We start from the raw sequence: 7,010 nt of genomic DNA on the forward strand, positions 1-7,010 counted from the left end.
TTTGAATTAAATGTCCATCAACCTAACTTAGTCTAAAATAGTCTTTTCAACTCTTTCTGCCACTACAGTTAAGATTTTCTTAAAATAACTGTAAAAATGTCACATGCAACAAATTCTACAGTCGGGAGGGGCAACATAGTTATTTAATAATCCTAAGAAACTAATTACACGAGGGTCAAGCCCACTTAAGTCTTTTAAAATGAGTCAGTTTTCCATTAAAACAAATCTGTTTGTCAAATCGTTTATACCGTATTATACTGGATCTCCGTATCTCCCTTCAAAACCTGGACTGACATTTGTACTTTGATATATTATCAACGTGAGAAATGAGACTTTTTAAGGACTGACAGTTTTACCAAGTTTTTACCCTCTAGTGTTTTGAGGTTGTTTTACGGACAGAGATTTTCCAGTGCTGTTTTTAAAATTTATCTCAGGCTTAAATGAGTTAAATCTTTTATTATCAAAACCAAAAGTATGAATTGCTTTTTCCTCCGGCCTGCTCAGCATTTCAAAGCCCCCACGGCTGTGAATGAGGTTCCCTTTACTCAATACACATCTCTCTGTGCTCCGCTTCTTTTTTTCTTCATTACCTCTTCAAGCAGATAAAAAAAGGATTTCTTCCTTTCTGAGACCAAAGGTGGAAGCGATTGGTCTCAGCTGGTGAAACTTTGCAACGTTTTCTGTCCAGCACGCGTCTCTCCACAGTAAACAATGATAAAAGGAAGCAGCACTTTAAGGAGACATTCCCATAGGACACATGGCCAGACTTATGGCCAGCTCTCCTTTCAGATCTCAGTGGAGCCCACCGGCTGTAGGAGGTATTAAATGCCATTACTCTACTCTCTTTTGTTGTTGTATACATCAGCACATTTCTTGAAATCTACTAATACCTCTGTCTCTTTTTTTAACCAACTTCTGCTTCCCTTATGTTCGTTCTTGTAAGATTTTATTAATTGAATTATTCTGGACTGCTTCTTTAAGATAAGGTTAGATAACATTTTTAGGACAGCTTCCTTTTATGAGACTTCAGATTTAAACATAAATCATGCCTTTTACAATCACTTACAAAGGTAGAAGCTGTGAAAACCACCTTTTGAATGATAGAAGTGTTTTGTTCAATGTGACGCTTTTTTAGGTTGATAAAACCTATTCTTGTTACCTGTTCATAACCTCCGGCTTGTCCGGGGTTACCCTCATCCCAATGGGACATGCCCGGATCACCTCATCAGGTAGGTGTCCAGGAGGCATCCTAACCAGATGTCGCCACTCCCTCCCATAATTAAGTACATTATACAAGCTTTACAGTCATATTGTGCTACAATGGACCAAGTGTTGACTTCCTAAAGTTCCTTTGATTTGTACAAACTCTAGCTTCTCTTTAAGCTGTATTTCCATTAATGTTTCAGATAATTACTGCAACTATTACCCAGTTTTCCTGGCAAAAAGTGTGCCTTGCAAGTTACGAGTCGGACTCCCTTCTGCCTTCAGTTTTGCCTTACTGACATGACAGCATCACACAGCTGCTGCAGATTTGCCAGCTACACATCCATGAGAATCTCATCAACCATGTCAACTTCATAGTCACTTAAATCTCCTTTTTTCCTCATTCTGATGCTCAGGTTGAACTTGAGCAAGTTGTCTTCACCGTGTCTGCATGAGCAGATGCAGTGGGTTGCTGTCATGTTTTAAATTAATCAAACAGTGATAGTTATTTTTTTTTTTTCCCTTCCTTTTAGTCTTCAGTAACCTCTTATGTGGGCTCCCCATCTTGTTCATACATATCGCACTAATACCTCTAGCTGACCATGTAAAGTGTGCCTCAGCATGTAAGGTCACAGCAAACTATTGGCTGTCACTCTAAACGGTCAATGGGCTTCGTTTATTTCAGTATAATTATTTTCTTGTCTTGCCAACCACTGAGAGCACTACACAGCACAAGCAACATTTACCCACTCGTGCAGCATGTGTTTTATCACACACACTAATGAGCACATTGTTGGCAGTTTGGAGGTTCAGCATCTTGCCCAAGGACAGCTGCCATAACTATTCTTGCCACACTGCTTATTGTGCAACCAAACCGACATCAATACAATACAGCACTCTTTATTCCAGTGTTCATTGTGTGCTGGACCCTAAACTGTATGTGTTGCTACATGGAAAATAGAACCTGCTAGAATAAAACTAGCAAGTCTAACAGGAAGTGTATTTTAATTTACACAAATATAACTACTGTTTTAACTCTGCTGGGTTTTGTTTTTTTTTTTTTCTTTAACATTGACAGTGAATGTACTTTCTTGGCTTTGATGGGTTGAACAGGTACCTGTAGTGACAGAGTAAGCATAAAGAGATTTTATGCACCGCATGCAAAAGAATAGAAGAGTTAGAAAGTGCACAATCAGCCAAAACATTACCAAAGTGCTTGGTGCGCCAGGTATGTTGACGTTAGTTTTGATGCTGTTGTTTGCAAGGCCAGTAAAGAGTCTGTTAGATATGTGAATTGAATCAGTCTGGAATTAAAATAATGACATTATATTGCCTAATTTCTGAACTTCTCCTGTAGCTGCAGCATTCAAGAGGAAAACTAAATGAAACCAAGCTTCAACCAAGCTGTCTTCAGAAAACCAGCCCAATGCTTATGGTTTCAGGCTTTGCATTGATGGAAAACAGTTTGTTTAGTGGAATGAATATCTGATGCTTCCAGTTGCACAGACATACAACTGCAACCAGCTAGCTGCCACAACACGAAGCAGGAAAGCTTTGATTGCAGAACATAATAAGACATTATTTGGTTGGGCTAGCTAGGAAATATCACAAAAGACTTGTTGGTTACTTGAATTTATGTGTATCTGATTATTGTCTTACACACACATTTTTCATTTCTATTTTAATTCTAGCAAAATGAAAATTGTAGCTTTGCGACTTAAAATATGTCTGAAACTTACATGACATGAAATAGAAAGTCAGGAGTGACAGAAATATTCGTCAAGCTGAGAATTTACGTCAGAAAATTATAATTAAAAAAAAGAAAAAAATCTAAAAGACCGTAAATAAACATTCAGTTTCTTTCAAGGCTGAAAATACATGTTCTGAAGCAATGACACGTTTTTTAGAAAAGATGAGATTATTACTGACATCTGAGATTTTTATGTCCACAGTTCACTGTGCACGCTCACTGTTCGTGGTGCTTTCTGGGGACAGTTTGAATGTGTCTGAAGAAGATTTTTAGTGTGACATGTTTAGCTGAAGGAACACTTGATTTCATCAGTTGGTGTCACCACACAAGAGTACACTGACACGGTGTGTTTGTGTCCAGATGATTGACAGCTCGTCCTGTGGCGGCATGTTTAGGTCAGTCATTGGCCTCAACAGTCCTGTCCTGCATTCCAAATTTAAAATTCAAAGTTTGCAAACATTCATATATTGATTTACTATAGTGAGGAAAATAAGTATTTGAACACCCTCCCACTTAGAAATCATGGAGGGGTCTGAAATTTTCATCGTCGGTGCATGTCCACTGTAAGAGACATAATCTAAAAAAAATTCCTGAAATCACAATGTATGATTTCTTTTAACAATTTATTTGTATGATACAGCTGCAATAGAGCATTTGAACACCTGAGAAAATCAGTGTTAATATTTGGTACTGTAGCCTTTGTTTGCAATTACAGACGTCAAACGTTTCCTGTAGTTTTTCACCAGGTTTGCACACACTGCAGGAGGGATGTTGGCCCACTCCTGCACACAGATCTTTTCTAGATCAGTCAGGTTTCTGGGCTGTCACTGAGAAACATGGAGTTTGAGCTCCCTCCAAAGATTTTCTATTGGGTTTAGGTCTGGACACTGGCTAGGCCACTCCAGAACCTTGATATGCTTCTTACGGAGCCACTCTTTGGTTATCGTGGCTGTGTGCTTCGGGTTCATTGTCATATTGGAAGACCCAGCCACGACCCATCTTCAGTGCTCTAAATGAGGGAAGGAGGTTTTTCCCCAAAATCTCGCAATACATGGCCCCGGTCATCCTCTCCTTAATACAGTGCAGTCGCCCTGTCCCATGTGCAGAAAAACACCCCCAAAGCATGATGCTACCACCCCCATGCTTCACGGTAGGGATGATGTTCTTGGGATGGTACTCATCATTCTTCTTCCTCCACACACCGTGAGTGGAATTAAGATCAAAAAGTTCTTTTTTGGTCTCATGTGACCACATGACTTTCTCCCATGACTCCTCTGGATCATCCAAATGATCACTGGCAAACTTAAGACGGGCCTTGACATGTGCTGGTTTAAGCAGGGGAACCTTCCATGCCATGCATGATTTAAAACCATGACATCTTAGTGTTTTACCAACAGTAACCTTGGAAACGGTGGTCCCAGCTCTTTTCAGGTCATTGACCAGCTCATCCCGTGTAGTTCTGGGCTGATTCCTCACCTTTCTTAGGATCATTGAGACCCCACGAGGTGAGATCTTGCATGGAGCCCCAGTCCGAAGGACAGTCATGTTTAGCTTCTTCCATTTTTAATGATTGCTCCAACAGTGGAACTTTTTTCACCAAGCTGCTTGGCAATTGCCCCGTAACCCTTTCCAGCCTTGTGAAGGTCTTTAATTTTTGTCTCTGGTGTCTTTGGACAGCTCTTTGGTCTTGGCCATGTTAGTAGTTGGAGTCTTACTGATTGTGTGGGGTGGACAGGTGTCTTTATGCAGCTATGGACCTCAAACAGGTGCTTCTAATTTAGGAAAATAAGTTGAGTGGAGGTGGACTTTTAAAAGGCGGACTAACAGGTCTTTGAGGGTCAGAATTCTAGCTGATACACAAGTGTTTAAATACTTATTTGCAAATGTATCATACAAATAAATTGTTAAAAAATCATACATTGTGATTTCAGGATTTTTTTTTAGATTTTGTCTCTCACAGTGGACATGCACCTACGATGAAAATTTCAGACCCCTCCATGATTTCTAAGTAGGAGTACTTGCAAAATAGCAGGGTGTTCAAATACTTATTTTCCTCACTGTAATTACCAGGTATATGAAAATGTGAAAATATCGAGATTCAGAGTTTTTTAAATATAATAACGCTTGTTTTACTTGTAGATTTTTCAGGAATATGTGGATAAAACCATGTGGTGTACATTACCATTGGTATCCAACATCACAGCTGAACTCTTCAACTCTTTATGTTCATCCACCTTCCAACTTATCTGGTACACCTAACTGGTATCGGGTTTGACCACTTCTTTCCTCCAGAACCACCTTAATTATTTGCCTTTATAGATTGTAAAAGATATTGGAAACCTTCCTCAGAGGTTTTCTCCATATTGACATGACAGCATCACACAGTTGCTGCAGGTTTGTCGGCTGTATCCATGATGAGAATCTCCCGTTCCACCACATCCCAAAGCTGCTCTACTGGACTGAGATCTGGTGGCTGTGGAGGCCGATGGAGTCCAGTGAACTCATCGTCATGTTCTAGAAAGCAGGTGGAGATGATCTGAGCTTTGTGACATGGTGCATTATCCTGCTGGAAGTAGCATCAGAAGATGCTCCACTGTGGTCATAAAGGGATGGACATGGTCAGCAACAATACTCAGGTAGGCTGTGGAGGTTAAACCAGGCCACGTTGGTACTAAGGGGCCCAAAGTGGACCAAGAAAATCTCCCCCCACCATGACACCACCAGCAGCAGCCTGAAGCGTTGATCCAAGGCAGGATGGATCCATGTTTTCATGATGTTTCCAGCAGATTCTGAGCCCAGCATCTGAATGTGGAGCTGAAATGGAGACTCATCAGACCAGCAACGTTTCTCCATCTTCTATTGTCCAGTGTTGGTGAGTGTGTGTGAATTGTAGCCTCAGTTTCCTGTTCTTAGCTGACAGGAGGCACCCGGTGTGGTTTTCCGCTGCTGTAGCCCATCTGCTTCATGGTTGGACGTGTTGTGTGTTCAGAGATGCTGTTCTGCAGACCCTGGTTGGAACCAGTTTTCTGGACTTCCTGTTGTCTTTCTACCATCTCCAGCCAGTCTGCCCATTCTCCTCTGACCTCTCACATCAGCCAGAAATTCTGGTCCAGACAACTGCTGCTTGCTGGATATGTTCACTTCTTTGCTCATTGATAAATTCCATAATTTTATTGCAGTTCTTTCAAGTATTTATGTTCACGAATTTTATTCATGTTTCAGAATTCCCTTGTAATAAACACAAACTGTACAATCAAGCAAACTTTCTTTACGGGCAATTATTAGCATTATTCATGAAAAGATACCAATAGCATAAAGTAATGAAATGTTATCAGACAAAAGAATGTTGGTGTCACCCATCTCAAGCACCAACTTTTAGATGTCACTTAAATCCTCTCTTCCTCATTCAGATGCTCAGTTTGAACTTGAAGTCGTCTTCATCATGTCTACATGTAAAAAAATGAGTAGAGTTGCTGCCATGTAATTGGGTGATCAGATTTTGGTTTACCCAATGAAGTGGAACATGAATGTATCACCACATCATTGTTACGACCCAAAGTAGGGGTATGATTGGGCGTAACAAAAAACACAAAAAAAAAAATAACGTTGGGACAGTTGTAAAATAATAATCAGCTCATTTTATTGGCACAGCAGTGAAATGCAGAATAAAACCTGTAAAAGAAATAACCAAGTGTTGGGGTTAGAGAAACTGCTGAAATAAATACAAAGGAATTAACAAAACCCTGTATAAAACCCACAGAGTGAAACCAAAAGAATGTACAGAACTCGGTTTGAAAACCAAACCAAACCTGTGCTGACCAGCCTCGCTCCTACAACATGAACACACAGTGAATAACGTGAGGGGAAGCGGCCTGTGCCATTCACGGCTTCCCCCTCTAGACTGGCCTCGGCTGCAGCCTTTTCAGCCTCAGCTCTTAACAAGCTGCAGCCTGCTTGGTCCAAGCATGGCCAATCAGAGGAGCGGAGACGGAGGTGTGCCGGCTCCAGCCAATCCAGGCAGCGCTCTAAAATCACTAATCGGTGATCAAACTGGCCA

This window comes from Melanotaenia boesemani, chromosome 9 (assembly GCF_017639745.1).
Source record: "Melanotaenia boesemani isolate fMelBoe1 chromosome 9, fMelBoe1.pri, whole genome shotgun sequence".
Taxonomy (NCBI): Eukaryota; Metazoa; Chordata; class Actinopteri; order Atheriniformes; family Melanotaeniidae; genus Melanotaenia; species Melanotaenia boesemani.